The sequence below is a fragment of the Thalassophryne amazonica genome, chromosome 11 (assembly GCF_902500255.1).
Source record: "Thalassophryne amazonica chromosome 11, fThaAma1.1, whole genome shotgun sequence".
NCBI lineage: Eukaryota > Metazoa > Chordata > Actinopteri > Batrachoidiformes > Batrachoididae > Thalassophryne > Thalassophryne amazonica.
In genome coordinates, this window is record NC_047113.1 from 99,698,226 (window position 1) to 99,723,626 (window position 25,401).

Genomic DNA, 25,401 nt, shown 5'->3' on the forward strand with positions numbered 1-25,401 from the left:
CCGGAGCCGGCGAGCTGAATGGAAGCTCCTCCTATTTGATGATGCACCGTGGTGAATTTTCGCAGCAAAAGCAGAGCGACACACCCGGTGAAGGAGGCGCGTCCGTTGCCACGCGACCCCCGCGAATTTATAGCGTCTGATCACGCCCGGTGTGAACGCGGCATTAGACTAATAAATCTGCCCAAAGCGATTTTAATTCTTACTGGCCCATACGGGCCAGTGAAATATGAACTTCACTGGCCCGTGGTGGCCCGGAACGTGTAAAAAAGGCCGCCGGGCCATCGGACCAGTGCTATTGTCGAGCCCAGACACATGAACATCCAATACCACTTGCAGAGCACTTAGGAAATGTGGGCCCATTCATGCAGCCAGCACAAAAATAGAGAGCAGGCAGCCACTTTTGGACTGGCTGTGAAATTTGTCTAAGTGCCCCACTAAATGTCAAGTTCACACGTGGGTGACATGACGTTCAGATCTCCAGCTGAGTGTACACAATATCTGACGATCTGTTTCACATGGGGTAGCCTGTCAAGGTGCGCACTGTGCAGCTGCTGCAGCTCAGCGCAAAGGCGATATATATTGCAGAGTCCTAGCTAGCGCAGACTTGCGTTACGGCCCGTTAACGGTATAATTTTGGGCCGTTACGTTTATTTTGGACTGTATAATCAACCGTTTCTGCAGCTCGACTCCAGTTTGACGCGTGAATCATTGAAGCAATGCTTCGATTCAGTGGCTCATGGCTCTTTGATTCACTGCTCTTCAGAAGCGGTAAGTCCGCTTCTTAAGCCCTCTCAAAGCCATTAAAATATAATTTTTGTGTGTATTAAAGTCAGTAACTGAGACTCTTGTCTTGTTGTAGTCAAGAAACGAGAATCGTCCTCTGTTCCTTTGGCACAGCTTCAAATGCTGCGCGGCTCTCTGCTGAGACAGAGTCCAGTCGGAATTAATAACTTAAAAACAAATTGCCGCTTTAAATTAAATGACACCTCTTTACAAACGTTGCAATACCGACAATAAACTACAGTCGACTAAAAGGTTTTTTCCTCCCAAAATGAGACGTGCTGCATTCTTTATGAACCTGACGTGGAGCGCAGCTGTAGAGCTCAGCTCAGATATGGAAAGACATTCATGCCAATAATAATGTCTGAAAGGAAATGCTTTTGACAAAAACTAACAGATTATATTTCTGTTTATGTCCAGAGATCAAGGATCCACCATGTAGAGTTTATTATGTTCAGAGTTTAAGGATCCAGTAACCAATTTCATATTTATTTACTTTAAGACTCAATAAAATATTCTTCAATTTCAATTTAATCAGCTTATAAAGCGCCAAATTACAACAAAAGCTGTCTCAAGGTGCTTCACACAGAACAGTTCAACATAAAAAAGTTAAAATAAATAAATAAAAATAAAAAACATTCAAATACCTAATTAAAAACAAAAGTAAAAGAATAAAACATAAAATAAAAACTACTCATAAGAAAGAGAATAAAAATAGGTTTTAAGTCTTGACGTAAAAATGTCCACGGACTCTGACTGCCTCACTGAGGGCCATGTACTGGCTAACCCAGAATGAGATTGCCCACTCAACAAACTTCCACAGCCTTCTGGATATGGTGAAGGGACTTGGGCTGTTGTACCTGACTTTTCCCCTTTGGGTACCTCTAGAATGGCCAATTTTTAGCTTGAATTTTCAAAAGCTGCACCACCCCCTCCTGTCAGTTCGCTCCCTCGACATTACCACTACGCTAAAATTTTATCCTAGCTAGAACCCTGTATTGTATGTATTTCCAAGTGAGGACAGCAGGCACAGACACGCATCTCACAGTGGACAGTTGTAAGGTCAAGTCCTTTAAAATACGGTACGTGTTTTCCAGCTGTGACGTCCAGAGATGTCAACAGCTGCTGCTGTTTGCAGACACGCTCATCTGTCCGTTCAGCCCACAGAACAAAGTGTTGCTGTCCTTTTCTTTGCTCTATGACTATTTTAGTTATTTGTTATGTAATTGTGTATGTAGTTATTGTAGTAATTATTTATATACCCGGATGGACAGAATAAGATATGTTTCATTCATATCATTTCATGACTGTACATCTGTGACCATGGGTCATATACAGAGAAACAGACGTTTCATGCTTGTATTGTCTACTCAATGAGAGGGACTAAATATGGGAAATTATACAGTGTGTGGTTTTCATTTTTTTTTTTCTCCACAGCAGCGGCGCAATATGATGCAACACGTTCCAGCTGCTCACATTGTGTTCATGCACGCACATACACATGCAGGAAAACCGTCGCAATGGGATCGTTCATGCCTGCCCGACCATGTGTCCCTCCCGACATTGGCTCAGTGTTTTTGTAGTTCGCTAATTTTGGCTGTTTCGCTGTGATTTGCCCTGATTCGTACTTGTTCGTGCTGTGTGTGAAGGGGCCCTTAGATGTGCAGTCTTTGAGACATGAGGCCTTGGCACATGAAATTAGTTAGTATGAACCCAAGTCAGTGTGCACTTTCTTTGTCTGTGTCAGTGTACGTCTCAGTCTGAGGAGTTATACAGGATGCTGAGCTGATAAAGTCTGTTTTTATGCTGTAGAAGAAACCAACATTTTGACTCAAAGACCACTGACTCCAGTACCACCAGATGAGACCGAAAGCAAAGAGAAGACAGGTAAACACCTTCTGTCTCCTCATCCTTTGTCAAATTCAGTTACTGTCTTGTCCCGTTCAGTAGCACTTTATTGTTAATGCTTGTGTTTCTTAATTAAGTTTCTTTAACAGCAGTCTCAAATAATTTTTGTTACTTCTGTTCTCTTGAAGGATCCTCCAAAAGAGGAAAGCGACGTTCACAGAAGAGGCTGTTGGAACCAAGTCCAGATTCTGATGGTCTGCAGATAACTTGAGGCTCATTGAAGGTTGTTACAGTGTCAGTATGATAAATTCTGGCTTGGTCTTTTTTTCTAACAGAATCACAGAGGAGTTCCTCTCCACCACCACTGAACATGCGCAAAAGAACAAAGAAAACAGGTGAAGTCCAGGCTTATTTTTCTAACTACCTCTGCTGTTTAATTGTGTCTTTTACTTTTTAATACTTAAATTTTACCTCCGCCAATGAATTTGGAGTAGGTTATGTTGTCACACCCTGTGTGTTTATCTGTTTGTATGTGAACAGCTGAGAACCCACAATATTTCATATGTTGTTATGAAAGTTTTACTGAAGATTTAATTTTCAAAGTCAAATGGGCAAAATCAGGAAAAAATCTTTAACATTGAATTTTCAAAAATTCATAACTCTGTAAAAAAAAAAGGTTGAAATTCTTTCACATTATGTAGGATGGTGTCCTTTATTGACAAAATGTCATCCAGATCTGATCCGGATGACATTTTGTGGCCATTGAAAACCCCATGTAATGTATAATTTACATTATATCTTAATCAAACATGCCCCAGTCACTCTCATATTTGACAGTGGGGTGCAGAGTGGCACTCACTATTGCTAAGTTTGATCCGGTGTTGCTGACCGTACGCCCCCCCCCCCCCCAAAAAAAAAACAACAAAAGTTGTTCCACCCTGCCTTCTCTACGCATGCGTCATTTCTAAGCGTCAGATGTGATCCAACGATTATCACCTCATTTCTGCTTCAAACTGCATTCTAGTCATCTTCTGTCTCAGTGACAGATAGTGACAGAAGCTTTTTTTATGTCATTTCCAGATACAATCAGCATTGTTTCATCATAAAAGATGGAGGAAACCGATCAGAGCGCCACAGCCATTCGTGAAATGAGGCGATTATCGCCTCGCTTCTGCTTAAAAGTGACTTTAGAATGATTTACAAGGTTTTACTTTGTCATCTGATGGTTAATAATCACATTATTACCTTTAACAGCTTTGGATGAAGAGAGTCAGACTCAGACGAGCTGCTGTGGTCCCAAATGACGCATGTGCCGGGAAGGCAGGGCGGACTAATTTTTAGGGGGTGCCGTTTGGTCTGCGACACCGGATCTGTTCTGGATTGTGGATTTAATGGATAATTGTTTCTTTTTAACATTGAAATCCCTTTTGATCTATATTTTGTATTATATTTTAGCTTAGGAAAACACACTTCAAACAGGACTTTGACATTGAAAATTTTTTCAGCTGTCTGATCTCAGGCAACACTCGCTGTGACTCACTTTCTCTCGCTTTTAATTTGATCCACATGGCCTTCTGACAAACCCATGTTGAAAAACCTTCACCTTCTATAAGTTTGGTAGTTAAAATAAGTGACAAATTAGGATCGTGACATAACACAATTCATAATTTCACTCATCGATAATCTTGCTTGTTTTTTCTTCTCTTGAAGGATTCTCTGAAAGGAAGCGGTTAAAGAGAGCATGTCAGTTAGCAGAGGATTCAGGCGGTACAAGTTACACTTGACATTTACTGCATTATGATGTCAGTGTATCAGTCATGATTTACTCAACAAAATTATAAACGCAACACTTTTGGTTTTGCTCCCATTTTGTATGAGATGAACTCAAAGATCTAAAACTTTTCCCACATACACAATATCACCATTTCCCTCAAATATTGTTCACAAACCAGTCTAAATCTGTGATAGTGAGCACTTCTCCTTTGCTGAGATAATCCATCCCACCTCACAGGTGTGCCATATCAAGATGCTGATTAGACACCATGATTAGTGCACAGGTGTGCCTTAGACTGCCCACAATAAAAGGCCACTCTGAAAGGTGCAGTTTTATCACACAGCACAATGCCACAGATGTCGCAAGATTTGAGGGAGCGTGCAATTGGCATGCTGACAGCAGGAATGTCAACCAGAGCTGTTGCTCGTGTATTGAATGTTCGTGTCTCTACCATAAGCCGTCTCCAAAGGCGTTTCAGAGAATTTGGCAGTACATCCAACCAGCCTCACAACCGCAGACCACGTGTAACCACACCAGCCCAGGACCTCCACAGCCAGCATGTTCACCTCCAAGATCATCTGAGACCAGCCACTCGGACAGCTGCTGAAACAATCGGTTTGCATAACCAAAGAATTTCTGCACAAACTGTCAGAAACCGTCTGAGGGAAGCTCATCTGCATGCTCGTCGTCCTCATCGGGGTCTCAACCTGACTCCAGTTTGTCGTCGTAACCGACTTTAGTGGGCAAATGCTCACATTTGCTGGCGTTTGGCACGTTGGAGAGGTGTTCTCTTCACGGATGATGCGAAGGAGATGTGTTGCACTGCATGAGTCAATTGGTGGTCACACCAGATACTGACTGGTATCCCCCCCCAATAAAACAAAACTGCACCTTTTAGAGTGGCCTTTTATTGTGGGCAGGCTAAGGCACACCTGTGCACTAATCATGGTGTCTAATCAGCATCTTGGTATGGCACACCTGTGAGGTGGGATGGATTATCTCAGCAAAGGAGAAGTGCTCACTATCACAGATTTCAGTTCAGTTTATTTGCCATTTGCAGTAAAACTACATTGGAAAAAACGTTGCAAGAGCTTAGTGTGCATAAACATACATTTTAAAAACATGGACACAAAGACATAATAAATAATAAATGAATAAATAGATAACACTTGCTACAATAAAAGCAATAAGAGCAATAAGAGATAATAAAAATAGTAAAGTGCTTGTCAGTCAGTGTGCACAGTTCAAAGCCATCACAGCTTGTGGAAAGAAGCTGTTTACATGGCGAGACGTGGTGCATTTAATAGAACGATAGCGTCTCCCAGAAGGAAGAAGCTCAAATATATTCTTAGCAGGATGGGTGGGGTCATTAATGATCAGTAATGCCCGCGAAAGAAGCCTGCCTTTAAAAATGTCCTCCAGGGCTGGCAGCTCACAGCCTATCACTCTGCGAGCAGAACGCACCACTCTGTTTAAAACTTTTTTTTCTTTACATGTAAGATTTCCAAACCATACAGAGATACAGTTTATAAGGAGACTTTCAACAGCACAGTGATAAAAATTTAAAAGAATGTGCTTATAATAATCAGTTCATTTGTTTTGGAAGTATTAAGAACTAAATGATTTTGTTCACTCCACTGGACTACATACTGTACCTCTGACCGATAGAATCATCACCATCTGAATTAACAGGACCAATAATGGTAGTATCATCTGCATATTTGATGATCATATTAATGGGAAAAGACGCAACACAGTCATATGTGTACAAAGTGTAGAGCAGAGGACTTAGAATACATCCTTGTGGAGAACCTGTATTCACAAGAAGTACATTTGAAAAACAGTTGTTAATTTTAACCCTCTGTGGTCTACCAGTTAAAAAGTTTAAAATCCACTTGCAAATGGCATCACATAAGCCAAGAGTTTTCAATTTGTGAATGAGCTGCACTGAGACAAGAGAATTAAATGCAGAGCTGCAGTCTATGAAAAGCATTCGGACATAAGATTTTCCTTTGTCCAAGTGCTTATACACAGAGTTCAGCATGAAGGAGATGGCATCTTCGACACTTCTGTTGCGTCTGTAAGCAAATTGGAGCGGGTCTACAGACACTGGTATTTGACTTTTAATATAGTCCAACACCAGACGCTCAAAAGTCTTCATTAAAACAGAGGTTAAGGCCACAGGCCGATAGTCATTAAAACAGGTCACAGGCATCTTCTTAGGTACTGGTATTATGTCTGACTTTTTAAAAGATAAAGGGACAGTACAGTACCGCAGTGACAAGTTAAAAAGGTCTGTTAAAACAGGAGCTAGTTGCTCTGCACACAGTTTGAGCACCCGGGGTGGGATTCTGTCCGGTCCAGGGGCCTTCCTCACCTTGGTCCTGGACAAAACCCTTTGGACTTCCTCCAGAGTGATGGTAAGTCCACTCTGCTCAGATGAAAAGACAACAGGCTCAGTGTTCCCAGTTTCAAATCTACAATAAAACTGATTAAGATCATTTGGCAATGAGGGATCAAAGTCAGTAATGTTCGCTCCTTTAGGTTTCCATGTGGTTGCAGCATTCAGTCCCTCCCACATTAAATGTGGGTCATCTGCATTGAGGTAACCTTCCATTTTGTCACCCCGACTGGTTTGTGAACAATATTTGAGGGAAATGGTGATATTGTGTATGTGGAAAAAGTTTTAGATCTTTGAGTTCATCTCATACAAAATGGGAGCAAAGCATTAATATTTTTGTTGAGTATAGTTGTTATTGACATACATGTCCTTTTGCTGTAGAAGAACCAGACATGTTGACGCAGAGGTCCATGACTGCAGGATCACCAGTCAAGGCAGAAAACACAGAGAAGAGAGGTAAATGCCATCTATACTCTTATGGTTATGTCCATCTGTTCATGTGTGATAACAGCCATTGATTGTTTGTTTATATATATATATATATATATATACAAATACAAATAATGGATGGTATGGAGTCCAACATAGAGAAATATTGGATGAAGAAAAGTTATATTGGACGACTTGCCATTCATCAATTATGTTCTCCACCCCCTCCCAAATTAAGTAAACAACAAAGAGTCAAGTAAATTAGATCAACTAATTTTGTTGTGAACAGCATATGATTGATTCTGATGCGATGAATGCTTCTAAAACGTCAGTAGCGTACTTGTCTACCTTCTTAGAGTTTTTGGCATCCTGGAGTTCAATACGAGGTCTGTGAGAAAACAAACCAACCTTTTTATTTTTTAAAAAAACTATATGGATTTGATTCCTGTGTAGGCTCTCAGTTGTCCAGGTGGTTTCCATAGTAGAGAAGCTTGAATCTTCGACTGGACTGGGTTGCTTGGCGTGAGGACGTTTCGCTTCAAATCACAGAAGCTTCCTCAGCTTGTAGAGAAGATTTATTCTTCTCTACAAGAGTCAAGACAGAAGTCAGACTACCAGAGCAAGAATTTTAGCACTTACTGCGGTATTGTATTACTTCCTGTTCCGGAAAACATGGGTGTTTTTCTGTATCTGTTAGCTGTTTAATCTGCGCAGTTAGATTGATCTAGTTATCTAGATTACGATTTGTTTCCCAGTGTAATCTTCACGTGCCTTAACTAAAGCACTCCTTCTGCTGAATCACCTCTAAATTATTTACACATTATTCACTTTGCGTGTTTTTAGGAATCCGCTAGCTTAGCGCAGCTACTAGCTCTTAGCCGATTTAGCATGGCGGCTTCTCCTGTCTCTCCCGCACTTTTCTGCTCTGGGTGTGAAATGTTTAGTTATTCCTCGGCCTCCTTTAGCAGTAACGGTACTTGTAATAAGTGTAGCTTATTCATAGCTTTGGAGGCCAGGCTGGGCGAATTGGAGACTCAGCTCCGCACCGTGGAAAATTCTACAGCTAGCCAGGCCCCTGTAGTCGGTGCGGACCAAGGTAGCTTAGCCGCCGTTATTTCCCCTCTGGCAGATCCCGAGCAGCTGGGAAAGCAGGCCGACTGGGTGACTGTGAGGAGGAAGCGTAGTTCTAAACAGAAGCCCCGTGTACACCGCCAACCCATTCACATTTCTAACCGTTTTTCCCCACTCGACGACACACCCGCCGAGGAACAAACTCTGGTTATTGGCGACTCTGTTTTGAGAAATGTGAAGTTAGCGACACCAGCAACCATAGTCAATTGTCTTCCGGGGGCCAGAGCAGGCGACATTGAAGGAAATTTGAAACTGCTGGCTAAGGCTAAGCGTAAATTTGGTAAGATTGTAATTCATGTCTGCAGTAATGACACCCGGTTACGCCAATCGGAGGTCACTAAAATTAACATTAAATCGGTGTGTAAGTTTGCAAAAACAATGTCGGACTCTGTAGTTTTCTCTGGGCCCCTCCCCAATCGGACCGGGAGTGACATGTTTAGCCGCATGTTGTCCTTGAATTGCTGGCTGTCTGAGTGGTGTCCAAAAAATGAGGTGGGCTTCATAGATAATTGGCAAAGCTTCTGGGGAAAACCTGGTCTTGTTAGGAGAGACGGCATCCATCCCACTTTGGATGGAGCAGCTCTCATTTCTAGAAATCTGGCCAATTTTCTTAAATCCTCCAAACCGTGACTATCCAGGGTTGGGACCAGGAAGCAGAGTTGTAGTCTTACACACCTCTCTGCAGCTTCTCTCCCCCTGCCATCCCCTCATTACCCCATCCCCGTAGAGACGGTGTCTGCTCCCAGACCAACAATAACCAGCAAAAATCTATTTAAGCACAAAAATTCAAAAAGAAAAAATAATATAGCACCTTCAACTGCACCACAGACTAAAACAGTTAAATGTGGTCTATTAAACATTAGGTCTCTCTCTTCTAAGTCCCTGTTGGTAAATGATATAATAATTGATCAACATATTGATTTATTCTGCCTTACAGAAACTTGGTTACAGCAGGATGAATATGTTAGTTTAAATGAGTCAACACCCCCGAGTCACACTAACTGTCAGAATGCTCGTAGCACGGGCCGGGGCGGAGGATTAGCAGCAATCTTCCATTCCAGCTTCCATTCCAGCTTATTAATTAATCAAAAATCCAGACAGAGCTTTAATTCATTTGAAAGCTTGACTCTTAGTCTTGTCCATCCAAATTGGAAGTCCCAAAAACCAGTTTTATTTGTTATTATCTATCGTCCACCTGGTCGTTACTGTGAGTTTCTCTGTGAATTTTCAGACCTTTTGTCTGACTTAGTGCTTAGGTCAGATAAGATAATTATAGTGGGCGATTTTAACATCCACACAGATGCTGAGAATGACAGCCTCAACACTGTATTTAATCTATTATTAGACTCTATTGGCTTTGCTCAAAATGTAAATGAGTCCACCCACCACTTTAATCATATCTTAGATCTTGTTCTGACTTATGGTATGGAAATAGAAGACTTAACAGTATTCCCTGAAAACTCCCTTCTGTCTGATCATTTCTTAATAACATTTACATTTACTCTGATGGACTACCCAGCAGTGGGGAATAAGTTTCATTACACTAGAAGTCTTTCAGAAAGCGCTGTAACTAGGTTTAAGGATATGATTCCTTCTTTATGTTCTCTAATGCCATATACCAACACAGTGCAGAGTAGCTACCTAAACTCTGTAAGTGAGATAGAGTATCTCGTCAATAGTTTTACATCCTCATTGAAGACAACTTTGGATGCTGTAGCTCCTCTGAAAAAGAGAGCTTTAAATCAGAAGTGCCTGACTCCGTGGTATAACTCACAAACTCATAGCTTAAAGCAGATAACCCGTAAGTTGGAGAGGAAATGGCGTCTCACTAATTTAGAAGATCTTCACTTAGCCTGGAAAAAGAGTCTGTTGCTCTATAAAAAAGCCCTCCGTAAAGCTAGGACATCTTTCTACTCATCACTAATTGAAGAAAATAAGAACAACCCCAGGTTTCTTTTCAGCACTGTAGCCAGGCTGACAAAGAGTCAGAGCTCTATTGAGCTGAGTATTCCATTAACTTTAACTAGTAATGACTTCATGACTTTCTTTGCTAACAAAATTTTAACTATTAGAGAAAAAATTACTCATAACCATCCCAAAGACGTATCGTTATCTTTGGCTGCTTTCAGTGATGCCGGTATTTGGTTAGACTCTTTCTCTCCGATTGTTCTGTCTGAGTTATTTTCATTAGTTACTTCATCCAAACCATCAACATGTTTATTAGACCCCACTCCTACCAGGCTGCTCAAGGAAGCCCTACCATTATTTTATGCTTCGATCTTAAATATGATCAATCTATCTTTGTTAGTTGGCTATGTACCACAGGCTTTTAAGGTGGCAGTAATTAAACCATTACTTAAAAAGCCATCACTTGACCCAGCTATCTTAGCTAATTATAGGCCAATCTCCAACCTTCCTTTTCTCTCAAAAATTCTTGAAAGGGTAGTTGTAAAACAGCTAACTGATCATCTGCAGAGGAATGGTCTATTTGAAGAGTTTCAGTCAGGTTTTAGAATTCATCATAGTACAGAAACAGCATTAGTGAAGGTTACAAATGATCTTCTTATGGCCTCAGACAGTGGACTCATCTCTGTGCTTGTTCTGTTAGACCTCAGTGCTGCTTTTGATACTGTTGACCATAAAATTTTATTACAGAGATTAGAGCATGCCATAGGTATTAAAGGCACTGCGCTGCGGTGGTTTGAATCATATTTGTCTAATAGATTACAATTTGTTCATGTAAATGGGGAATCTTCTTCACAGACTAAAGTTAATTATGGAGTTCCACAAGGTTCTGTGCTAGGACCAATTTTATTCACTTTATACATGCTTTCCTTAGGCAGTATTATTAGACAGTATTGCTTAAATTTTCATTGTTACGCAGATGATACCCAGCTTTATCTATCCATGAAGCCAGAGGACACACACCAATTAGCTAAACTGCAGGATTGTCTTACAGACATAAAGACATGGATGACCTCTAATTTCCTGCTTTTAAACTCAGATAAAACTGAAGTTATTGTACTTGGCCCCACAAATCTTAGAAACATGGTGTCTAATCAGATCCTTACTCTGGATGGCATTACCCTGACCTCTAGTAATACTGTGAGAAATCTTGGAGTCATTTTTGATCAGGATATGTCATTCAAAGCGCATATTAAACAAATATGTAGGACTGCTTTTTTGCATTTACGCAATATCTCTAAAATTAGAAAGGTCTTGTCTCAGAGTGGTGCTGAAAAACTAATTCATGCATTTATTTCCTCTAGGCTGGACTATTGTAATTCATTATTATCAGGTTGTCCTAAAAGTTCCCTGAAAAGCCTTCAGTTAATTCAAAATGCTGCAACTAGATTACTAACGGGGACTAGAAGGAGAGAGCATATCTCACCCATATTGGCCTCTCTTCATTGGCTTCCTGTTAATTCTAGAATAGAATTTAAAATTCTTCTCCTTACTTATAAGGTTTTGAATAATCAGGTCCCATCTTATCTTAGGGACCTCGTAGTACCATAGCACCCCAATAGAGCGCTTCGCTGTCAGATTGCAGGCTTACTTGTAGTTCCTAGGGTTTGTAAGAGTAGAATGGGAGGCAGAGCCTTCAGCTTTCAGGCTCCTCTCCTGTGGAACCAGCTCCCAATTCAGATCAGGGAGACAGACACCCTCTCTACTGTTAAGATTAGGCTTAAAACTTTCCTTTTTGCTAAAGCTTATAGTTAGGGCTGGATCAGGTGACCCTGAACCATCCCTTAGTTATGCTGCTATAGCCGTAGACTGCTGGGGGGTTCCCATGATGCACTGTTTCTTTCTCTTTTTGCTGTGTATGCACCACTCTGCATTTAATCATTAGTGATCGATCTCTGCTCCCCTCCACAGCATGTCTTTTTCCTGGTTCTCTCCCTCAGCCCCAACCAGTCCCAGCAGAAGACTGCCCCTCCCTGAGCCTGGTTCTGCTGGAGGTTTCTTCCTGTTAAAAGGGAGTTTTTCCTTCCCACTGTAGCCAAGTGCTTGCTCACAGGGGGTCGTTTTGACCGTTGGGGTTTTACATAATTATTGTATGGCCTTGCCTTACAATATAAAGCGCCTTGGGGCAACTGTTTGTTGTGATTTGGCGCTATATATAAAAAAAAAATTGAATTGAATTGAATGGCGGAGCGACTGCCGCTTTGTTCCATGAAATTTTTTTCAGGAACTGTTAGAGACAAGCAGCTGGAAACCATTCAAAAAATTTATCTGGCTTTCGGTGAAAATGTTACGGGCTTGGTAGAGAATAAAGAGTGTTACTGTCGCTTTAAGGACGGCTCCCAGCGGCTGTGGGGCGCACTGCGCGCAGATGCCGCCATCGACAGGCTGAGCGACCATTTCTTTCTAAATGGATGGCTGTATGGATCCCGGACCATCGTGTACAACTCTGGTTATCACAAGAGCTGGACATCAACCATTTTTTGGCAGATTTCACTTTTAACAAGAGATTTTGTCATGGAAAGCCGCGCGGAGGCTTCGTGCTTAACGACGGATTCGCTGCTGGAACGAGACAAAACAACCTCCGTTTTGGTCTCACAGGATGGCTTTGAGATGGTGTTCAGACAGTTGTCGGAGGTTTTTCAGTAGAGTGATTATCCGAGAAATTGTGGATGTGCCTGGACATGCCAGAACATGTCCTGTGAGGTTTCATCAGGGCGTTGCTTTGCGCCATGCGGGCCCGCTGCGATGCACGAAGCCTCTGCTCCTCTTTCCATGACAAAAACTCCTGTAACAGTGGAATGTGCCGTTCATTTCCAAACTGGACGCTGTGTTTTATCCAGGATGTCATCTGCCAAGCACAGGAATTGTGAAAAGACGTGGACATCAGCACTTATTCGGCACATTGAGACAGACGTGCGGAGGAATTCCGCGCATGCGCACGAAGGTTCAAGGTTGTCTGACGTAATCACACATGATTCAAATCCATATGGTTTTTGAAAAAAATAATAAGGTCGGATACTTTCCTCACAGACCTCGTATTTCCACCAGTTCCTCCTCTGTGTACTCAGCAAACCTCACTGGCACACGATTTTTTGCTGTTGTTGACATGTTTGTTGCCATTTTTTCAACCAGCGTCTGTCAGCTAGTTTCTGACCTTCGTATGCCGCACTCTGATTGGCTAGCTGTTGGCAGTAAGCTCTAACTCTATTGGTCAGTGGGAACCGATCCAATATAACTTTTGGTCCTTTTTGGATCCAACAGAACTTTCTGGCTCCAAGCATGCCAAAATACAGGTAAATGATGGACAGAAAGAATAATCTGTGTATTAATTTTCTTTTGTTCTCATATGAATACATGAGAGACAGTGAGAGATTTTATACTGTGTATTAGACATTGCATGATGTATTAATATTGAGGAAGTCATTTGTGTTACAGTTAAGGGTCGCAGACTTTGGAGTTCAGCTGAAAAAGCGGCAGTATGGCGACAACTGGGACAGTACATCACTCTTGAAAGAGTTCCTGGTAAAAAGCCGTGCCTCAGGGCTCTTAAAGCAGAACCCGTACTTCAAAGTCGCACTTGGAAAGACTTGAAAAACCAAGTCTATAATTCCATCACAGCTCAGAAACGCAAGAAGTTGTAACAAAAAGAAAGAAGCGAAAAAAGTTGGTTCGATTAAAAAGTTGTGTTACTGTTAAATGTTGTTACTGTGTTAAATTGTGTTAAATGTTACTTAGAAGTTTAGATATTGCATTTATTTGTGTGTTTTATTTGCAGTGGCCATGTTTACCTTTTTTATTTGCTTGGAGTTCCATCACTGAGCTGTTCCCAGAAAAAAAAAAAATGTTATTTGATATTATTTCAGATAAAAGTAATTAAAGTAGTTCCTGCATCATCTTGTGTTATGTCTTCCATAAAATTGCATGGCTAAAAGTCAGTATGCAGAAAAATCTAATAAGTATTTTCATTGAATAGGGTTTTAGAGGAAGGTCAGGCTAGATTGCTAAAGGAACAGAGATACTGTAAGTATAAAATAATATACAGGCAGAGAAGTTAATAATTGAACTTGATGCGCTGTAATAATAATGGGAATAATGTCCAAATGCATGAATGTTCATTTGAATTTATTTATGTGAAAATATTCTTTATAAAAAACAATGCATTTGAAAATTTAAGCATTCAATAATTGATATTGTAATATTAAATGCAATTGTGTTAACAGAAAAAAGTGAGGTTCAGCTGGAGAAATGAAGTGCCAAGAGCCCCACTAACAAAGCTGAATAATTCGTTGTTGGGTTTGGTGAGAACAGCACCTCCCTGGTGACAAGGAAAAAAAAAGTTGCCAAGTCTGCCCGGATACAGGCACTGGTCCTCACAACTATAGAGGAATAATATTTTTTTTTTACTTTGTGTTTCCTGACATTTGAAGTGACATTCTGACTCTTCAGTGCCATCTTGTGACAAGAATAATTTTTGCACCATTCCAGCTATGCTGGAAATGGGGGGCCTCACAAACAACACTCAGAACGGGGTCCTCACAATGTGGTAAAAACATGTATGTGAGTGTGTGTGTGTGTGTGTGTGTGCACATGCGCACATATTTTATGTGACGTCTTTGAAAGTGAGAATGCTGTGGAGTCTGAACTTGTATCCCGCTGTGTAGTTGTGTCTTAAAACACATTTTAAGCTGTATACGTCTCATTACAATTCTCACCTACTGCGAGCTGTATGTGTATTTGGTAGATGTTACACATTACACACTACATCTCAGACCAAGAACCACAACGGGAGAAATAATAAGTCAGCTGATAAATGAGTGAAAAAGAAAAATGGAACATGATGAAAAAAAAGGGCAGAGAGAAGGTTACATCTCAATTCAGTTATTTCATAGCTCCTTTGTTCTCAAGACATTTAGCACCTAAGGATGAAGGACAGGGGGCACATGAATCACCACAATGCTGCAGTTTGTCAGACAATGCACATCACAACACATAGCCATCACTAGGATAATCTTCTACTCTTCCATTTTCTCCCACTTATCTGATTGCAGCTCCTGAGCCAATCCCAGCACACACTGGTAACAGCTCATCAACTTCAAGTGCAATATTAAACACAATGTACACTGACAAGCCATATTCAGTCAGTTCGCCCTGCACCGCCAATTCAGGTTAACAAAAGTGGCCCATTACGCCACTGGGTTGCATTCTATTTTTTCTTCAGAACTTCCTTGACTCCCTGAATTCGTTGGGTCATATATTAAACTTTTTCTTCTTTCGGCTGCTCCCGTTATGGGTTGTAACAGCAAATCAATCCTTTCGATCTCATCCTGTCCTCTGTATCGTCCTCCCTCTTCTCCTCCTGCCTGGTGGCTCCGTCCTCAGCATCCTTCTCCCTATATACCCTGGGTCCCTCCTCTGCACATGTACAAACCATCTTAATCTTGCCTCTCTGACTTTGTCTCCAAACTGGCCCACCTGAGATGCCGCGCCGATATGTTCATTCCTAATCCTGTCCATACTCATCACTCCCAAAGGAAATAGTAAATCCTTCATCTCTGCTTCCTGACTTTTTGTTTGTGCCACCGTCTCGAAACTGTACATGGTCTGGTTTGGTCTCACTGCTGTCTTGTAAACATTTGCAAATCACTCCTGCCACCTTTCTCCACTCACTCCACCCTGCCCAAACTCTCTTCTTGCGCTCTCTACCACAGTCTCCATTACATTGAACAGCTGACCCCAAGAATTTAAACTCATCTTCTTTCACCACCTCTACTCCTTGTAACTGCACTATTCCACTGAGCTTCCTCTCATTCACACATGTACTCAGTCTTGCTCCTACAGACTTTCATTCCCCTGTTCTCCAGAGCATATCTGCACCTTTCCACCCTACGCTCAACCTGGTGTCTATTCTCACTGCAGATCACAATGTCATCTGCAAACATCATAGTCCATGGAGACATACATCTCAGCCATACCAGACTTCCCCATACAATACCACAACTCTTCTCTTGGCACTCTGTCATAAGCTTTCTCTGAATCCACAAACAAACAATGTAACATCTTCTGGGCTTCTCTACAGTATACTTCTCCATCTGTACTCTCAGCTCAGTCATTGCATCTGTTGTGTTCTTTCTCAGCATGAAACCATATTGCTGCTCAGAGATCTTCACCTGTTTTCTCAACCTAGCATCTATTACTCTTTCCCATAACTCCATGCTGTGACTGATCAGATTAATGCCTCTGTAGTTACTGCAGCTCTGCACATCACTCTTGTTCTTAAGAGTATTGGACTGCTCACAGTTAGAATTTTGGTCTGGTTATAGTAAAAGTCTTGGACTGGTCACTGTAAGAGTTTTGGACTGGTTACAGTACATATTTTGGACTGGCTATAATAAGAGTCTTGGACTGCTCACAGTATGAGTCTTGGACTGGTCATAGTAAGAGTGTTGGCCTGATTATATTAAAGGACATATTTTTTAACATCCCATTTTGCAATACCACATAAAAGTACTCATGATTGTAAGTCTCTCCTCACACATGTGCTAATAATTAGTGATCACTGATATATTTTGTTCCTCTCACTCTGAGCGTTAGCAGGTGCGTCTCACTTGGCAATTCTCTGCATTTTCGGCATGTGACGCACATTTTAGAATGAGCAGAAACATCCCGATGACTGACAGAGGGAAATGAACCTGCTCTGTCCAAAAACAAAACTTCTGAGCTTTTGTTCAAAAGTGATGGCTAAGATTTACAGAGGATTTACAGATGACAAACTTCACCCCGAAACTCTTACCTTTTTCAGTGTCAGAATTTGGAACTTAAAGTGTGGTGACACGCTGTGTGTGTGGATGCTGGTTTACTGAAGCTGTGTATATGGACGTGGGGACATCGCCATGATGCTGTTTTTAACACTTCCTGACACAGAGATGGATTTGTTACATTGGAAAAAGTCAGAATACATTATTTCCAGGAGTTAATGGACTTTAAGTGCCTCAATCGTAAGAGAAATCATGCATGAGTGCAGGGGGCCTTTGATCGTGTGTAGTATTTTACCCCCTTTGTGTTTTGTGGCAAGCTTTATTTATTTATTCTTTTTACTTTAAGTGTGAATTTGGAGCCAGAATGTGTGTGTGTGGTTGTGTGTGGTTGTGTGTGTTTGTGTGTGTGTGTGTGTGTGTGCACCCTATGCAGCTGATGTGAGGCTCCTGCAGTTGTGAATGTCTCCACAATGTTTTTCCCTGGCAGCAGATGTATTTTTTTTAGATTTTATTGATAACAACACTCGTAATTAATTGTGGACAAACCTGATCCTCGAGCAAAGATTGTTGCTGACAGGCTGCATTTATGGCTCATGGCCGCAGAATCACTAAACCTTCTCAGGGCTGCTACTTTTACTGTGACTGCATCAAAATTAACAGTTTTCACTTAAAAATGAGTCACCATACCACAACATCACACTTATGTCAACTTTGGAATTCATCTGTGACTTAGTTCTTAACGTTAGCAGCTACATTCCATTGAAGAGCACGCTGTGACACTTCTAATAGCTATGTCACCTGACGGAAACACACGAGTACTCACTTTGTTTTCATACTTTGTTTTCAGAAGTCTCTGTAGCTGTTTGCTATGAATGTTGTATACTTTGAAACCGGTGACAGGAGTGCACAAAGTAATCCCAGTGGATCATCGGATGGTCACTAACAGCCTAAATCTAAATTGTTATGATTTCAGTGTGACATGTCCTTTAAGATTCTTGGTCTGATCACTGTAAGAGTTTTGGACTGGTCAAAGTAAGAGTCTTGGCCTGGTCACAGTAAGCATTTTGGACTAGTCATAGTAAGAGTCTTGGACTGGTCACAGTTAGAATTTTGGCCTGAGAACAAACACCTTCATCTGTGGGTTGATCACAACCAAGTTCTATGGACCCCCGAAACCATCATTCAGTCTTGCTGGCAATACAATCTGGCTCCAGCCTGCAGTCACCTGGGAGAATGGTAGTTAACCCGGATGGAGGCAAAAGGAGGCCACAAAGGCCCATCAGGAAATCGGACCGGACCCACACACGATCCAACAGACCCAGATAAGTGCTCTGATGGTCTTTGTTGTCAGTGATGCAAAGTGGCTATTCACTTGGTAATTTCCTTAATAATAATTTGTGAACCCAAGTTCAGTTCGAAATTTCAGTCAGGTTTGTTATTAACTCTATGTTTAATTGAACTGAAAGCCTTTCTTGTCATTGAACTATTACAGAACAACAAAAGTGAGACTGCAACTCCACTGGGTACACACATAAAGTATATAAAACATTACATCATAAAATACACATACAACAATTTAAAATACACAATATAAAGTATAAAGTACACAGTATCCAGGTAAACATGTGCAAGTAATCATGCATTAGTCGGCGAGGTGGGTGGGGGCTAATGTCAGTGATTGTTTAATGCAGTTATAGCATGTTGGAAAAAGCATTTTGTGAGTCTGGGCCTTCTGGATTTGTTACACCTGTAGCACCTGCCGGAGTGTAGCAGTTCAAACAGATGATGACCAGGGTGTGTCGTGTCCTTAATGATGTTTTTAGCTCTTGAGAGAACACCTATTTGCAATGTCTGACAGAGAAGAGAAGGGGGCCACCAGTGATTTTTTTTTTTTTTTTTTTTTTGCTGTCTTATTGATACTCTGGAGAGCTTTTGTGTCTGCAACAGAACCAAACCACTCAGAAATGCAGTAAGCTAGGATGCTCTCCACTGTTGATTTGTAAAAAGACACCAGCAACCTTTGACTCAGTTGTTTTTTGTTTTTCTTAGAATTCTCAGGAAATTGAGGTGCTGCTGTGTCTTTTTAACAGTTGTTGAGGATTTAGATGACCATGAGAGACAGTCTCAAGCCACCAGTCAGAGGCTGGTGGCTTGTGTTGTGTTTCCTGAAATTGATTATTACTTTTATTTTTTTAGTGTTGAGGATGAGGTTGTTGGCAGAGCAACACATGGACAGGTTCTGGACTTCCTGCCTATTGACTCATCATCATCTGTAATAAATCCAACCACAGCAGCGTCATCTGCAAATTTAATAACAGAGTTAGATGGAAATGTTGGTGAACAGTCAGAGGTGTATAGTGAGTAGATGATTGTGCTCAGCACACATCCTTGTGGTGAGCGCCGGTGCTAAGTATGATTTTTGAGCAAAGATCAATCAATCAATCAATCAATTTTTTTTATATAGCGCCAAATCACAACAAACAGTTGCCCCAAGGCGCTAAGGGCCAGCTCTGACCGACTGTGGATGGTTAGTCAGAAAGTCTTTAGTCCAACTGCAGGTTGGTGGGGGAAGGCTGAAGGACAACAGCTTATTGATCAGGGTGTCTGGAATAATGGTGTTAAAAGCAGAGGAATAATCCACAAAGATCATCCTGATGTACCTGCTCTGGCGTTCTAGGTGGTTCAAGGCTGTATAGAGAGTGATTGGATGTGGTATCCTCTGTGGATCTGTTTGGCCTGAATGCAAACTAGTGATGGTCCAAAGATGAGGGTAGGCTGGCTTGAATGTGGTTGAGTACCAGTCTCTCAAAGCACTTTGTTATGGGGGGCAACAGGTCTGTAGTCTGCTAGGCTGGTTGAAGATGGTTTCTTTGGGACAGGGATAGGTTTTTCTGATTTCAGAGAATGGGGGACGGAGACTTAGGCGAGGAATGAGTTGTAAATGCTGGTGAAGACAGGAGATAGTTCATTGCAGCACGCCCTGAGTACCTTCCCAGGTACCCCATCGGGGAAAGCAGCCCTCCTAGAATGCCTTGTTCTTCTCTGTTTCATTTCTCTTTCATGTCTCATTTAGGGCTGAAACGATTAGTCGAGTAATTCCGATAATTCGATTACAAAAAATGTTCGAGCCAAATTCTGTGCCTCGAAGCTTCATTTAACGTTGTAGTACATATGCCAGACATGTGTGTGGTGCTGTAACGTCCCCAGAAAAACAAACAGAAGAAGACTAGCGCAAGCACTAATCAAATTAGCACAAAAACTACAGCTTTCCAACGCAACAAACAGAATGAAATAAAGCCTTTTAGGAAAAAGACAGTCCACGCTGATCATCTGAAATAGCTTACTGTGCATTTAAATCAAAGCCGTGTGTTTTTTTTTTTTTTAAACACAGTTTCATTCGCTGGCCGCTCTACGCGCGGCGGCCAGCTGCTGTCTCTCTCTGCCCGGTGTGAGCAGCTCAGCACTGCCCTCACACAGCTCTGTCCCAGCCACAGTCTCTGGAAGAAGTCCACTCTTTCTTCTGTGTTTTGCTTAGACTCGCAATGAGTGTTTTGCTTTTTAATTTTCGCTTTTTGGGCAACACACAATGCTTCACAAACATGGGAACTCAAATAAAATAATAATAATAAAAAAAAAACTGACTGTGAGGCTTGCATATTCAACCTCCAGCTGAAAATAAAATGCATTGGCTGAATCACAGAGAGAGTGTTAAAAAGAAATTCATGCAGGGACCCAGTCCACCACCTTAATAAATAAATAAATAAATATGGTTAAATTTTCCAAGTTGGGGAAAACAAAAAACAGAAAGCCACAACCCATCACCGTTTCAGCAAAATATCAAGACTTTGGCCCGACTTCAGCTGAGCTCCTGACACCAGGAAAGATCCAAAACTTGTAAAGATGTGAAAAAATAAATAATTACCCAGGAAAACAGAAAGGGATACACTAAATTTGACAATCTCCATGATCACGCAGTGACATTGTGCCATTACTTAGGGAGAGCCATGGACTCTTAATGTTTTAAAATGCAAGTACTTTTTATCCGATTACTCAATTAATCGCCAGAATAATCGATAGAGTACTCGATTACTAAAATAATCAATAGGTGCAGCCCTAGTCTCATTATCAACAGATTGTCTCAGTAGTAAAAGTATGAATCATTATTTGTGTTCTCAAAATTCCAGTCACCTGTGTTTATCCCTGTACATCTATATTATAATAGCCAAGTGGCCACTGTGTTTGTGCGTGTGTATGGCTTCAGCCACAGCGACACCAAGGAGAATAATCTTTGCTGTTTGGTATGCGTATGAATTTTGGATCAAGGAAAAACAGAAAGTTGATAGGACAAATATTTTTTGAGAAATTAGTGATTTTATCTAACCAGTAATCAGTGGATGTTGTGCTGCAATGCACCATGGGAGTTAAGGGTTTTGAAGTTTTAAATGTTGTTATTGTGGTTCATGTTAATTTAACAGTGTTGTTATTGATTTATTGTGTTTTTGATGTTCAATTGGTTTAGTTACTTTAGTTATGTTGCTGTTACCATGAGTAACTTAAGTATCATGTTGGCACCATGAATGAAATATGCATTTCTTTTAATGTCTCCCACCACTGTCTCTGTCAAATTAAAAGCACCTGCTTACAGCAGATTGCAGAAAAGACAAAAAGCTGTGCATGTGTACCTTTGTGCGTGCATTCATGCGTGCATTCGTGCGTGCATTCATGCGTGCATTCGTGCGTGCATTCATGCGTGCATTCGTGCGTGCATTCATGCGTGCATTCGTGCGTGCATTCATGCGTGCATGCAATTTTGGTCACACACAAACTGGGGAGACTTGACATTTCCCTATTGCTATGCTTATGTATTTTGAGTCAAGGGTGAATGGTGCCAAACCCTAATATTGATAGGATTAATATTTTTAGAGAACCTACATATAATAGCAAACAACACAGAACAATGGACATTGATATTTACATTCTGGACTCACATGCCAATCCAGAAGGGGGCAGTAAATCATCTATATATTAAAAGTAGAATAGAATAGAATGGAGTCTTTATTGTCATTGCACATATAAACATACAGTGAAACTTGTTCTCTGCATTTGACCCATCCTAATTACAGTTAGACACAATCTAGAGCTTGGCAATGATTAAAAAATGTAATCACGATTAATTGCATGATTTCTATGATTTATCACAATTAATCGCATTGTTATATGCAAAATCCAAAAATGAATTCAAAAGTAGTGTATAGCACAATATTATTTATAATGTTCTGCCATATGAATGAAAGTGCCATAACGTTTGTTCTGCAAACACTTAGCAACAGCATTTTATTTATGCAGTTGCAGTTAAACAAAAATAAATTATGGTTTCCCAGTGATGTCCAGTAGTCCCCAGTGAGAGCAACAGAAGGTGCACATTGTAAAATTGTGACTTTTGCAGTCCTCTCCTTTATGGTGCATCATGAAGTAATCTCAGCTGTGCCGTCATTTGTTGCGATTCTCAGAATGTCTCTCAGCCCATCGTCCTCCACAACACTAATCAGCCTGTAGTCTGTAGCAGTACATTTCGCTGTCGCATTTACAAGCTTCTCTTGCCTTTGTTTATCTATAGTTGTCCCACACACTATAATGTGTTGCAGTGTGTTTCGTTGAATGATTTGCTGGTATCAGCTGTGTGTGTTGCATTTAGATGAAATTTACGACTCGAAGTACTCCGCTGATAAGAAAATGCAGCTTTGCAGTGGCTGCAAATAACTTTGGTTCTGTCGACTACACCGTCTGGAAGCACTTTAAAATGAAAATGGCCATGTAAAAGTTCCGTGCCTATCTCTGTGTTGGTTGGTTTATCCGCCAGTTCTTTCCTTTTCCAGTCTCAGGTCACACTGGTTCCTGTGAGCGGAGCAGCAGTCATCAACAAACTTGCAAAACAAAAGCCGGTGAACAACAGACTCTTACAATAAAAAAACAACTGCGTTAACATGCAATAAAAAAATTGTTGGCATTAATTAATTAATGCATTAACGCGATAATAACAGGTTAACTTGCCCAGCCTTAATTAAAAGCATGAGTGCATGTGTGTGTGTGATTATATTTAGTAAGTTCAATATAAGTACATAATATAATTGTAAATATGTTAAAAATACATGAAAGAAAGTGAAAACACTTATTTCCATTTAAAAATCAAATGACAAAATAGAAGCGAAAATAATAATCAGTAATCATACTGCTAATAATAATAATGATGATAATAGTGACACAATAATTATAATAATGATAATAATAATAGCGTGTATATGATAACAAAAATTTAAACAATTTATAAATATATTAAGACAGTAAATTAACATTAAAAATGTTGTAATTAACAGGAAATAGAAGGGCTGAGTTCTTCAAAAACTGTTCAAGTCTAAGGTTCTAAATCATTCTGGACTCACACACCATTCCAACTCATGATAAAAAACTGGCAGCATGCTAGTAAGTAAATAAATAAATAATACGGCAGTTGTTTTTCTTATGTCCAGTTGAAGACAGATATTTGATCAATCGTATCTGGAAATTATGACTTTCAGATCGACTGATTAATATCGATTTACGTGACATTCCTGTGCATCAAATAAGCAGGTGGTGCCTTGAGGTATAATTAAATTTATGTATAATTTAAGTGTTTTAACTTTCATATTGTCAACAATATTTTATTGTGCAGCCCTAGAGAGCAACTCCATATTGATTACATTTCATTCACATATAACACGGTTGAAGCCAACTAGCGCATGAAGGAGGAATTGTATGCCATTCATGAAAAATTGGAGCCGCCTCTAATGCTTCGTACACCTGTCGCTACAACCATTCATGCACACAAGCGGCTGAAAGACAGCGAATACCCTGCACATTTTCATTTGATCCCCCTCTCAGCTGGTGTCGGACAAATTCCAGGGCCCCCACACGAATATCTAACACTGCTCACTGCACACTTAGAAAAGGCGGGGCTATTCGCACACCTGGTACGATAGATATTGTCAAAGTGCACCACGAGGGTGGCACCACCTAGCAACACACATGGGTGTAACTGTGTCAACCCCCCTCCCCCCACGCACACACACAAATGGCGTGTGGCGTGTTTTCGTCGCCTAGAGTGCCTTGATTAGAGAGAGTAGCGTCAACTCAGAACATGTTGCCATTTGGGTTCCAACTGTCCTGAACTACTGAATGAACCTTTAATGTTTTCAACATTTTTAAATCATTTAACCACATACAGCAATACATCCAGGTACAGGTCCTATCAAAATAAACATAAAAACAGTTAAGCTATCAAATTTACAATTTATAATGATTTACTTAATTAATTTAAAGCCTGATTTATGCAGCTGCACAGCTGTAACTCCATGTCATGCAATGACGTGAGTGACAGTTTTAAAGTTCTCCATCTCTGGATTATACTTTATTCTGAACTAATCTGATCTTCAACAAGATTTTCATTCTACAATCATCACATCAAAATCAAAGGTAAGCTGTACACTTTCCTCTTTAATTGTGCTGTAAATTTATGGACTTTTCTGATCCATTTGTAATCAGAGTGCACTGTGAAAACTATTATAATATGATGGCAGACGAAGGATTGAAAGCAGAAAATGCGTGTCTGATTTAACAGGTGCATGTCAGACTTCAGGTCCCAGTCTAAACATGGTTTGAAAAAAGTTTGAAAAAAATGGTCTGACTTTTAATAACAGAAATGACTCCGGTCCCACTTTCCTCAAATCGGGGAGTGTCAGAGCTGAACTTTAATTTGTACCTCTGCAAGTCCAGACTGCTCAGGGTTTTTAATGGAAATACACTGCAATCGGATGGGATGTGAGCGAAAAATCAGTTGTACAAAATACATTATATGCAGTGTTTATTACATGGAAAACAATACAAAATCTTTGGGACTTTTTTTGTCCGGTAACTGCGAATATCTTTTTTATACAATGATGGTTTAGGTGAGTTTTACTGTACATGAGACTGAAGAAAAAATTTACCTCTCAAAGCTTTGACAATGATGTCGGCTTCCATCCCACACAGCTGACTTTATTTTCCCAAATTTTTCTTCTGTTCGGATATGAAGAGAATCTGTACATCTCGAAGCCCTGTTGTGTCTATTTGTGCATCCAAATGCACCACAACCTCGCATTTTCAATGAATAAATAAATAAAAATAGCTGGATTCACATGCAGATTAACAGCAATTGCTATGTTGAAGATGGCACCATGAGTCATGTCACCAATTTTTTTTCTACTCGTTGTGCTGCCACTCTATTAAAGCACACTATTGTCATC

General features: G+C 40.6%; 1 long non-coding RNA gene across 1 annotated transcript; it reads left to right on the forward strand.

The window, feature by feature from the left end:
• Positions 1-7,183: 7,183 nt before the first annotated feature.
• On the forward strand, positions 7,184-13,855 carry LOC117520800. Its single transcript, XR_004563767.1, has 2 exons — positions 7,184-7,259; positions 13,764-13,855. It is a non-coding gene; the product is annotated as an uncharacterized LOC117520800 (long non-coding RNA).
• Positions 13,856-25,401: the final 11,546 nt, after the last annotated feature.